At 46.6% G+C, this 12,707-nt stretch overlaps 1 protein-coding gene and 1 pseudogene across 3 annotated transcripts in view; both read right to left on the bottom strand.

Annotated features, from left to right (window-relative positions):
• The window catches only part of Pebp4 (phosphatidylethanolamine binding protein 4), a 231,144-nt gene that overhangs the window by 102,709 nt on the left and 115,728 nt on the right, over nt 1–12,707 (bottom strand). The gene's annotated exons all lie outside the window — the stretch shown is intronic.
• On the bottom strand, nt 3,461–4,138 carry LOC116084334 (annotated as a pseudogene).

The following is a 12,707-nucleotide window of genomic DNA, read 5'->3' as shown; positions in this document are numbered from 1 at the left end:
TAAGGGAGGAAGGGCTTACTTGGGATTAGAATTTGAGGGGCAAGCAGGAGCAGGAGGCGGCTGGTCACATGGCATTCCTTACTAGGAGGCACAGGAAGCTGGGCCAGGCTTTGAGCCCTCAGGGTGACCCTCTTCCTCCTCAGGGTTCCACAGCCTTCTGAAACAGCGCCACCAGCTGGGCACCAGGTGTTCAAACGCATGAGATAATGGGTGGCATTTCACATTCAAGCCACCGCACAAGTCATGAAAAGACTGGGAAACCAGGAAGTACATATGTAGGTGACTGACAGCTCTCTTAGGGGTGGAATAATTCAGAGTCTTTTTCATCTTTATGTTTTTCTATATTTTCTAGAGTTTCTGACAAAAAAAATTACATGTTTTTGTGCTTAAAATATTTAAGTCTAGGGGGGAAAAATTAAAGCTACAGTATCCAGGATCTTCCTTCTTGTTCAGACAGCGTCCAGGAGCATTCTTGCCCATCGTGGGCTTCCCTTCAGTCCTGTCCCTGGCTTTCCTGGCAGCTCATCACTGTCCCTACTGTAGCTCTTCTATGCTCCTGCTGGCCTCTCTGCTCACTGCTCTTGTTCAGGAGAGTCTTTGTAGGTGGCTCTGTGCTTCATGGTCCTCCCCACAGTGCTCATCTGTTAGGGGTCACCCCTGACAGTTACTGTGGTTTGAATGTGATTCATTCCCCAAGACTTCTTATGTACTTGGTCGGCATTGTGATGGTACTGTGGTTCATTGGAACTAAGGGCCATTCATTCATGAGTCTGCCCTACAGACTGATCTTATGGAGGCATTTTCTCAGTTGAGGTTCCTGCCTTACAGATAACTCTGGCTTGTGTCAAGTTGATATAAGCACACCCTGTGATCCTTGCATATTCTCTGACATTGTGATGTCACCTACTAAAGGGTCCTCACCAGCACCAAGTATAAAGTTTTGGGATGCCCTTGAATCTCTAGAATGCGGAACCAAATAATCCTCTCCTCTTTATAAACTATCCTAGCCTTCGGATATTTTGTTAGAATAACAGAACCTTGTTCATGAGAGAAATTAGGAAACAAGCTCTTCCAGATCTGGGCCAGGCAACTGGAGGGAGATCTGAGTGTACAGGAGTGTATAGGCTGGTGTGGTAACAGAAAGAGGCCAGCCAGTCTTCTAGAAGAGGAAACTCTCTTTCAACCATGGAGACCCTTTCTGTAAGCAGAGTGGAGGGAGAAGGATGTACAGTCAACATTGAAACAGTGGGAGCCTGCTGGGCAGCTGTCCCTGGCCGGCTGCAGAAAACTTGTATGACATGCTTGGGGTCAATCTCCAGCACTGCAGAAAGCCATCATTCCCCTCCTAGCCAAAATCATCAGTGACTAACTGATAAGGAATGGAGTTGTCCTCAAGCCATTTGAACTTACTACATGTGACCTGGCCCAGCCCAGGGACTGCTTAGAAACCTCTTGGGGGCTGGAGGGCAGGATCACAGTGACCTGGTAAGATGTTTGTTACACAGTGACCTGGACCCAAGTTCAGGCCTCTCTTTCTGGCTTCTTCCTAAAAAAACAAAAATAACCCCCCCCCCAAAAAAAAACCCCACAAAAAACAAAAAACAAAAACAAACAAAAAAACAAAAAACAAAGAGGCTGAGGGAGATGATCTTTGTTTGGGTTCTAACATTTGAATCCTGAGATTTCTAGGCACTGGAAAGGTGGGCCTGTTCATATAATCCAGCGATCCTGTTTCTGGAACTGGAGTTGGGGTCTCTGAGAACTGTACGCCTATGTTCTCCCTAGCAGGAGTCACAATAGTCAAGATACAGAGTCATCCAAATGTCCATAAAGAAACAATGGTATATGGCGATGCTCCCTAGCTTGTGATAGGGTTATATCACAATAAACCATGGCTAGCAGATCAGCTGAAAACTGAACATGCCTTTACCACGTGTAACCTGCCAATCATAATAGCTTAGCTTAAATGTGTTCAGAAGAAGTACATTCACTTGGATTTGGGAATCATGAGATAGGATCACGCTATCACTAGCCAGGGAGAGGTAAAAAAGTCTGATTTCCATTCAACACCTATTACTTTCATACCACTGTAAAGCAAAAAAAAAAAAAAAAGTCCTTAGCCAAGCCTTTGTATGTCACCGACCATCTATATACACAGCAGACTCTCAGCTCTTAAAAGGGAGTGATTGTAATATGCATATTACATGAGTGAACTTTGAGGATGTTATATCCTTTGTAAAGGAAACAATCATGAAATGTCAAATAATATATGGTTGCATCAGTGTGTGGTAGCAGAAACAGACAAACAGGCAACAGAGGAGAGAACAGAGGTTGCTTGGTGGGGGAGGGGGCTTATAGATAATTGCTAATCAATGCCTATAAATTTTATTGTAACTTAAACATTAGTTGAGGGTGAATCATTGCAAAGTGGGTAAGGTATTGGTTATACTATGAAATAGAATACAGAGAGGGTTGGGGAGATGGCTCAGTTGGCAATGAGCTTGCTGTGTAAGCCTGAAGACCTAAGTTAGGATCCCTAGCATCCGCACTTTTGAAGAGTCAGTTGTAGCAGTGTGTGCCTATAATCTCATCCCTGGGAGGTGGGGATAGGACGGTCCTTGGGGCTCGCTGGCTATCCTGACTAGCCTAATTGGTGACTTCCCAGTTTTGTGGGAAACTTGTCTCAAGACATAATGTGAAGAACAATGGATGAGGATGCTCAACATGGACTGCTGGCCTCTACACACACGTGCATCTGTGCACTGCCCACGTACCCCCCATGTGCAACGTCCTGTGTGTGCTTTGGGGAGATCTCCAGGGTAGATTAAGTGGGAAAAGCAGGAAGAGGGACAATCTTACTTTCAGGTTAGCAGTTAAAGTATTTCTTCAAATGTGCTTGCTTGTATGTGGATAAACTAATAGTGACTCTTCTGTTGCCATGATGAAACATCATGACCAAGACCACTTATAGAAAGCAGCGCTGGTTTGGGTTTGTGGTTCCGGAGGGATAATGGAACATCATGGTGCAGAGTCGTAGCAGCAGGCACCAGGCATGGTGGCAACAGCAGTCAGCTGAGGACTCAAAAGTCTGCCCCAGTGACATACTTCCTGCAGCAAGGCTGTGCTCCATAAGTAGTGCCACCACCTGGGGGATCAGATGTTCAAATGCCCAAGACTATGGGGGACATTCCTCATTCACAAACTGCAGGAACATATTTGAAATGATTAACTAAGGGTGCGGATGGTGGTAGAGTGCTCGGGGCAGATGGAGGAGGCAGAGAGGCATCTACATCGTTATTTGGCTTTTTTGAGCCCTGTGAATACAGGACCTGCTAAACCCAGACTTCAGTTTACAACGTAAAATGGAAGATGTGGTGAGAGGCAGGCCTTCAGGCTTGTCCTCACTCGTGTAAAGAATTCTCAAGAGATAGCCTCATAGCAGAGAGGTTGGGAATGCGCACTCCATTTTCTCTTAAATTGGAAAATGACTACTTATTCTAGGGAGTTGGCCAGAGTCCCCTCAGAAGTTCTGAAACTGCTTGTTGGTGCCATCAGTCTCAGTGACCTTGAGCATATTGAAGCAAATGGTCTCTCTCAGGGGCCTGCACTCTCCCACAGGGACAATGTCACCTATGTCCACACCCCTGAAACAGGGGGACAGGGGCACAGACATGTTCTTGGGATACTTCTCAAAGTGATTGTACCTTCAAATGTAATGGAGATAGTCCCATTGGATGACCATACTTCTCTGCATCTTCATCTTGGTCACTGTCACCTACATCCACACCCCTGAAACAGGGGGGCAGGGGCACAGACATGTTCTTGGGATAGTTCTCAAAGTGATTGTACCTTCAGATGTAATGGAGATAGTTCCATTGGATGACCATACTTCTCTGCATCTTCATCTTGGACATGACACCAGACAGGATCCGACCTCAGATGGAGAAGTCACGAGCGAAGGGGCATTTCCTGCCTATGTGGGTGCCCTGGGTGGCCTCCGTGGGCGTCTTGAAGCCTAGACCAATGTTTGTGTGGTACTGAGGGAGTTTTGTCCTTGCCAGTATGTCAAAACACACTCCTTGCTTTGAACGAGTGTAGGCTGCTTTGGGTAAGCACACTCCGTCAGAGTGTCTGCCATCTTCCGGCAGCCTGAGGAAAGGAGAGCTCCTGTGCTCCATTTTTAAAGGATAAAATACTCAAGTCAAACCTTGTTACAAAGCATGCACAGGGTACTTGGGGCTGGGCTTATGAAGCCTAGAGTCATGCTGATGACTTAGAGGCAGAATTAAGCACAGACTTGGCCAGATGTGCTCTTTTTTGTTGTTGTTTTATTGCTTGGTTGGTTGATTTTCCCTGTTTTGATGCAGGGTCTCATGTAGCCTATCTTGACCCCCATACTTTCTGTGCAGATGAAGATAACCTTGAACTTGTGTTCCTCCTGCCTCTGCCTCCTGAGAGCTGAGATTACAGGTGTGTCTTACCAGACCCTGATGGTACACTGCTGGAGACTAGACCAAGGGCTTTATGCAGGCTGGGCAAACCCTCTACCCAATGAGCCACATCCTCAGCACCCAGATGAATTCTTAAAATATGTGTCCATTATAACTGACACGTCACAAGCCCACCTCTTTCAACGTATATTTCAACGGGTTTCTTGTAATTGAACAAGGGCTGTGGAGCTATCTATAAGCCGTACTGAGAATATTTTCATCTCCCAAATGACCTTGAGCCTATGTCCTTCCCCATAGCTATGCAATCACTAATTTGTTTTGTTCATTTCCAATCTCCTTTTGCCTTTTCTGAGCACTCCATATGAATGGAATCATGTCACATGTGGTCTTGCGTGCGTAGCTTCTCTTCTTGGCATCGTTCTCGGAAGTTCTTCCACATGGCACTACATATCAATATGTGTCAGGTTTTTTTTTCCTTTCTTTCAGAAAAGCATCTTACTGCATGTGAAGACATTTTACTTGTCTGGTTGACAGAAACCTGGGTTGTTTTGTTTAGTACTAGTGATGCCGACATGAACACTTGTACATATCTTGGTGGACATGTTCGTCTTCATTTCTCTTGGGGAGATGCCTAGAGAGGGATGGATGTGTAGGATGGTGTGATAGTTATCTCTGCTAAACTTGACACAATCTAGAATGACTCAAGAGACTCTAAGTGAGGGAACTGTCTGCATTAGGTTTGTCTGTGGATGATTGTCTTCAGTTGATTGATGTGGGAAGACCTAGCCCGCTGTGAGTAGCACCATTTCCTAGGCAGGAGATCTTGGAGCATATACGAGAGGAGAAATCAAGCTGAGTACAAGCAAGCAAGTAAGCAAGTGAGCATGCAGACATCCATTTTCCTTGGTTCTTCATTGCTTATGGGATGTGACTAGCTGTTTGAAGATCCTTTCTTGACTTCTCCAGAGTGATGGACTATCATCTGGAATTGTAAGCTGAAATATAGTCCTTGCCTAGGGTGGAGTATGGATGAACCAAGATGACTTTATACCTGAAGCCTTAATCCACAATGGATTGGCATTTGGATGTGATTACAGTTTAGGAGGTGATTAGAGGGCAAGGTAAGGGTCCTGGTGAGGGAGATTATTATCCTTATAAGAGACACATTAAAGCTTACTCTTAACCTTCCCTCTTTATCAAGAGAGAGCGCCCTATAAATCAGGAAGTGAGCCTTCTCCAGACACTGAATCTGCATGCAACTAGAGCTTTGGATGTCTAGCCTACGATCTACAAGAATAAATGTTTGTTGCTATAATGAATAAATGGAATTGTTGCTATAGAGGCCTAGTCAGACTCATGTGTAGAACAATTAGACCCTAGCTTGTGGCAATATTTTTGGGAGGCTGTTGAGTCTGTGAGAAGTGGAACCAGGCTAGCAGAAGGGTGGGTCTTTGATGTTATATCCCACCCTGGCTCTGACTTAATGCCTCTATTTATTGATCTATCAAAATGCAAAGAACCTCTGCCACATGTTACCATCACCATCTCTGTCCTCTCCTCCCCAGCATGATGGGCTAAAACTGTGACACAAAATAACTCTTTCCCCACTGGGTCATTCCTACTAAGACTTTTGGTCAGAGTGGCACAAAATAATAGTACCCAGCCCAAGCTAAGTCAAATGCCAAGGCTGCATCAATGCTGCCCCAATATGGATATGAACATGAAAGTCTCCAATGCCCCTTCATTTCAACTGGTCATTTACACAGTCCTCTTCCACAGAGAGAAGAAGGGATGTAGAAATAATCCTAGGACAGATTATAACCGTGCTTCAGTAGCTCTTAGGACAGTCATGAGTCCCAGAGATACTGAAAAGATGAAGCCCCTGTTAATCCTGCCTTTGATTTTCTGGTGCTTTTGATGACCTGGAGAGAAGCTTCTTCTAGAGCTGGCCACTTCTCAAAGAGAACATACTCGTTCTCCAAAGGCAAAGTGACCTTGCTGAGGCTCACAACCTCAACCACATCTCTTAGAAAGCTGAGCCACTCTCCCCGATGGAATCATTGTTCTGGTTCCTATTTGGTTCCTGTGATAAAAATCAGCTTGGGGAGGAAAGGATTTATGAGGTTTACAGGTTAATGTCTATCACTGAGGGGAGCCAAGGCAGAGACTCAAGGCTTGAGCTGAAAAGCATGGAGGGAAGCCGCCTATTGGCTTGCTCGCTGCCTTTCTTATGTAGCTCAGCTCCTCCTGCCGAGGGAGGACACCACCTGCAGTGGGCTGGGCTGTCTTTTACCAATTAGCCAGTAAGAAAATACCCACATGGGAGCTCACATGCCAATCTGATGGAGGCAGTTCCTCCATTGAGATGCCCTCTTCCCAGGTTGTCTATGTTTGTTTCCAGTTTACAAAGACAAACTAGGACAAGCACGGCAGAGGGTGGTGGGTTTGCCAGCATCCACCAGAACTGTTTAAGCCAGTTGATCTTAACCCTGTCTGCATGCTTGCCTTTCCCTCCTCTATCTGAGAAAGCTGTAATAGAGAGGGATCTCTCAAAATTTGAGTGGTGGAAACTTAATGGAGTTTGGAGGTGTGGCCTGTGGGGGTAAGGAGGGTTAGATGAGATCGTGAGGGCAGAAGGTCCCTGTGATGACGTTAATGGATTTATAAAAATAGTGTCATGGTGTGACGTGCTTTTACTGTGTTCTCAGCCTCCTGAACCATGGGCAAAAGAGATCTTTACTCTTCACAGCTACTGGGACTACAGTATTTGGTTATAGCAACAGCAAGTACCCCAAGGTCCAATGCTGCTTCTGCCTTGCTCCCTCTGCCTCATGATCTGCCACCCAAATCTTGTGGTCCTTCCTGGTATGCAGCACTTCATGTCTTGAGATAAAAGCTTGCTCCTTGGTCGCACTCTGTTCTGTTTGCCCGTCTTGCCACTCTCAAGTAAAACCAACCTCAGGTCCACTTTTGAGCAGGGCTCTTGACTCTTGCCAGCTGACTATGAAGTCCACTTGGAGGCTTACAGGGACATGGGGCCTGTGCTCCCGTTTTCCAAGGACCATGGATGGATGTAGCTTGTTGCCTATAGCATTCCTTTAGTGGAATCTGGGCTGACAGGACCAGGTCAGGATCACAGTCAAGTTTAGGCTGTGTGTGTGTGTGTGTGTGTGTGTGTGTGTGTGTGTGTGTGTGTGTGTATGTGTATGTCTGTGTGTCTGTGTACACAGATATAGAATCCAGAGGTCAGTGATGAATCACTTCTCTGAGGCAAGGTCTCACATTGATCCTGGAGTCCACCAGTTGGCTAGATTGTCTTTTTAGTGAGCCCCAGGGATCCTGTTTCCACCTTGATAAACCAGGATTATAGATGCCACACCTCTAGCTATTTAAGTGGGCGCTGGGGATGCAAACTCAGGTCCTTATGGTTGCTAGGCAGATGCTATACCCACTGGGCCATGTCCCCAGCCCCTAAAAAGCCCTGTTCTCCAAGATGATGCCTAATCCTGCCTGCGTCCAAGTATCACCCGTGGTGATTTCCAGAGCACCAGGGCTAGGCTCCACTTCCCTGGCAGAGGTTTGGATTTACAAACACACAGGCATTAGCACTGAGTTGGGCTTCCTCCCAAGAGGGTTCTCATGCAGAGATAGGGACAAGGACCACGGCCCTAAAGTCTAGCTTCCTCAAAATCCTCACCAAGCCTCCCATCGTAACCACGCAGGTTCCTTTCCTCCCATTCAGGGCACTCGGCCTGGAGCAGGACATGGTTGGGGTGGAAGGGCTTGTGTCTTCTTCTTAAGGAAGAGCACCTTCCATGGACTCAGCTGTGGTCCTTGGGAAAGGACTTGAGCACCCATGGAACAGCTGAAGTACAAACACAGTCGCCCTGGGCTCCCACGGCTCGTGATGATGATGGGTGGAACACAAATTTAGCCCTCAGTGGGTAGAGGCTTGAACCTCCCCCGCAGAGTTCTGCATGGGAAATCTAGTTAAGAACCTCCTTCCTGGGAGGCTGCAGTGAGCAGCTGATCCTCACTGGGAGGGTGAGCCGAACAGGATACCAGCTGGGCACTGCCCTGAAGCCCAAAGCCTTTCTTTCACAGCAGGACTGGCTCCTAGTCCGTTGGACCCTTTCTTTGCACAGTGCTGAGGAAGGAGTATCTGTGATGGGTAAATGGGGGGCTTGGTGGGGGGACTCCACCCAGGATCTGGGACTTCCATCGTGCTTTGTGGATTAATTGTTTCTCTTGTGACAGTGACCAAATACAAACAAGTTAATAGGTCTATCATAGCTTATGGTCTGAGTAGTCCATCATGGTGAGGAGGACATGGTGGAGGAGAATGAGGCTGGAGAGAGAGCTATGGATACCACTGCTCAGTTCATTTTCTCCTTTTTATTCTGTCCAGGACCCCAGCCCATGGGATGGGGCTGCCCACGTCCGAGGTGGGTCTCCTTCACAGCTAAGCCTTCCTGAGAACACCCTCACAGATGTGCCCTGAAGCAGGTTCCCCAAAGTGATTCTAAATCCCGTTAAGTTGGTAAGGAATAGTAGCCGTCATGCTCTGACATGTCGGGAAGAGGTGCTGTGAGTGTTAGTGACGTTTTATGTCAATGTGACCAGGTAAATAAATCCCTGATAGAAACAACTGGTGTGAGGAAAGGGTCATGTTGGCTCATGGCGCCTGAGGCAAGGTGGCATTGGCTGTGAAGACAGGTGAAATTCACAGCAGCAGGAGCCTGTAATAGAGCCTCCTCAGGGGAGACAGATAAAAGGGGCTAGAACTGAGGGCCAGACTCTAACCATCAAAGGAGAGCCCCTTACGGACTGCCAACCAGACCCCACCCACATAGAGATGCTCAGCCTCCAACAATAGTGCTGCCAGCTAGGAACAAATACAGAAAGCATGAGCCTATGGGAGCCACTTCAGATCCAAAGCATCACACTGTGGATCAGATGGCCCTCTCCCTCCCTTTCTCTGTTCCAGAGGCAGGGGGATGGAATATTAGGTTTCCTAGGATCTCCTGTAATGAAGTAAGGCATCATGTGGTCAAGATGCCAAAGAAAATCTCTGGGGAGGAGGTCTTTCCCCAAGTAAAAGGTAAAGTTACTAAGAGAAAATCCTTAGTGTCTCTTGCTCCTTTGCCCATCCTCCTTCCTTCTGGGATGTAGATGTGATGTGTGTGTGGCAACCATCCTGTAACCAAGAGGGATCAAACACAGAGATGACGTTTCCTGAAAGCAAAAAGCTGTGAGGAGTTTGAATCTGTTTAAGGAGGCCAGCCCCTAGAGCTATGTGGTTCTCAGCTTTCTTAATGCTGGGACCCTTTAAGGACAGTTCCTCATGTTGTGCTGACCCCCAACCATAACATTATCTTGTTGCTGCTTCATAACTGTTATTTTTGCTGCTGTTATGATTTACCAGTAAATATCTGATGTATAGGATATCTGATTTGTGGCCCCTGTGAAAAGGTCATTCAACCCCCAAAGGGGGTCACGACCCACAGGTTGAGAAATGTTGCCCTAGACTCTTGTTATGAAATGAACCCTTTGGCTTGGATTGCAGGATTTACACATTCCTAGTGGACATATATGTCAGTTTCCCATGCTTGTTTAGGCAAGTAGGGGTTTGAGGCTGTTTGTCTGAAAGCCATGCTGATGTGCAGAGGTTGCCTGGGTCAATGCCAGGGGACCTGGCTTCTAACGCTGGTCCTTTACCAAAATGAAGGCCATTTATCCTCTCTGGGGTGTGTTCTACTAAGTTAAAAAATGGCCATAGTGTCTGCTTCCCACCACACAATTACTCTTGATGTAGAGTGAGTTATAGGCATAAAATATTTTTAGTGATGTTTAGGGGGCCAGGTTAAGTTCTCATGAACAAGTGTCAGGGTGCCTGTCTCAGAGGTTCCTGGAACATTGGTTATCTTGATGTAACTTTCTCTAAATTCTGGTTCTCAAAGCCTAAGTATGGGAACCCTAGTGAACACAGAGTTGTGGCATCCCACATACAGCTTCCTCTTTTCTCTCTCCATATCCCTAGGAGGACTGAGCTCTCTCAGAATGAATGGATTGTAGAATCCTGGAGGGCTAGAATGACCAGGGCTATGTGTTTCCATGGGGAACCAAACAAGGACTGTCTAGCATCTTCCACAGCCTCTGGGTCTTGGGTGCCCTTCAATGGCCTAGGAATGTCACTTGCTTGGGCTCCTCTCAGATCCTTATAAATAGCCATGTCTCACAGAGCCAATAAAAGCTTTCTGGAAACATACACATTCTTCAAGCATGATTGTAGAATATTCTTCTCACACCCAGTAGCCTCAGACTCTCAGAATCAACACGTTCTCCAACTACCTTCTGTTCAAGCACAAGTTCCTAGTGTCTTTGATGGCTCCTTGTAGTATATCTGATCCTTGCTGTGGTGCTGTGAATAGGTATGGCCTCCACAGACTAATGTGTTTGAGTGCTTGGCCCATAGGGAGTGGCACTATTAGGCAGCCTTGTTGGAGGAAGTATGTCACTGTGGGAGCAGGCTTTGAGGTCTCCTATGCTCACGCTATATCCAGTATGGCACACAGTCTCCTATCTGCCTGCAGATCAAGATGTAGAATTAATTCTCTTGGTTCTGTCTCTAGTAACATGTCTGCCTGTATGCCACCATGCTGCTTCCCACCATGACGATAATGAACTAAACCTCTGAAACTGTAAGCAGGCCCCAAATAAATGTTTGCCTTTATAAGAGTTGCTGTGGTCATGATGTCTCTTCACAATAATAAAACACTAACTAAGATTCCTGCCCTGAGTGGTCTCAAGACACAGAGAAAGCAATGTGTCAACAGCCACAGAGGGAAGGGCCCCACCCGATTCTAGTTTAAAGGTCCAAATAAATGGGTGTGGGCCCAGGAGAAGGTAGGATGGAAGTGTGAATCTTCATAGAAAAGGTGTGTGTGTGTGTGTGTGTGTGTGTGTGTGTGTGTTTGTAGTGCTGGGGACAGAGTCTAAGTATTTATAGACCAGACAAGCACTCTATGACTAAGCTACATTTCCAGTATGAAAATGTAATCTCTCTCTCTCTCTCCCTTCCTTGCTCTCTCTCTTTTTCTCTCTCTCCATCCCTCACCATCTCTCTTCTCTCTCTCTTGGTCCTTTGCTCTCGCTCTCTTGCTCTCTCTTGCTCTCTCTCTCCCTCAATCCCTCACCATCTCCTTCTCTTTCTCTCTTCCTCTTCCCCTCCTCCTCCCCTCCCTTCCTTCATTTCTTTCTTTCTTTCTTTCTTTCTTTCTTTCTTTCTTTCTTTTTTTTTTTCAGACAAAGTCTCAAGTAATCCTGACTGGTCTCTAACTCATAGCGATCCACCTGCCTCTGCCTCTTGAGTGCTGGAATTAAAGATGTGTCACATGCCCTGCCTGAGAAGTAATGTGAGGGAGAATCAAGGGTTCGTGGTGGCAGGTGACCCGCAGGGTCAGGACAGGCAGGCAAGTTGCCTGAACTCTCTGGGCACCATGTTCACTCTCTACCAGGTGGGAATAGTAATAACTCTTTTCTCTGAAGTCATTATGCATATTGTGAGTTAACAAATGGCTCTGAATAGAGAGCCTGGTGCAGGTCAAATGACCAAGAAAATCCTAGTCACGAGGAACAAATAACCTCCTCTGAAGTTTCAAACCATGTCTCTGGTCTCTTCTTTAACACAAAGGAACAGACAGACACAGGATGAGGAGTGAGTGGTAGAGGGATGGAGGGGCAGATGGACAATGGGTAGATTTGAGGATCTTTTTTTTTTTTGACTAGAGCTGTGATCCAGGGCCTCTCCCATGTTAGACGTGTGCACTGCCGTCGAGCCACACCCTAGCAATCAGAGTTGACTTCTACTCACAACAATATGGACGCCCAAGATACACTTGTTGGTAGTGTGCTCTGGAGTCCCCACTTGCCAGCTGTGCTGCCCAGTACTCTGGAGATACTAGTCCCTGCTACAGCACCTGTCTGTCCACTCAAGATGTCTAGGGGAAGGGATGTTTCCTCTACGCCCACGTGGCCGTATGCCCAGAGGCTGCTGGCATGCCTAGTGCTGAGTTCAAATCCTGATCAGTTCACTGTCTTGTCCTTTCTTTACAACCAGAGTGTTTGGACCCCTCTGGGACATTGAAACTTTTCTCTTAATAAAGCCAAGCGATCTATTTAGATGCCGACGTTTCATTAGTGGCTGAGCATATTGCAACAATTACTACATGTTGATAGACAAATTGAGAAACCATC

The sequence above is a fragment of the Mastomys coucha genome, unplaced genomic scaffold, assembly GCF_008632895.1.
Source record: "Mastomys coucha isolate ucsf_1 unplaced genomic scaffold, UCSF_Mcou_1 pScaffold9, whole genome shotgun sequence".
NCBI classification, from domain to species: domain Eukaryota; kingdom Metazoa; phylum Chordata; class Mammalia; order Rodentia; family Muridae; genus Mastomys; species Mastomys coucha.
The sequence above is the reverse complement of the archived record's forward strand: the minus strand, read 5'-3'. Positions and strand labels throughout refer to the sequence as shown.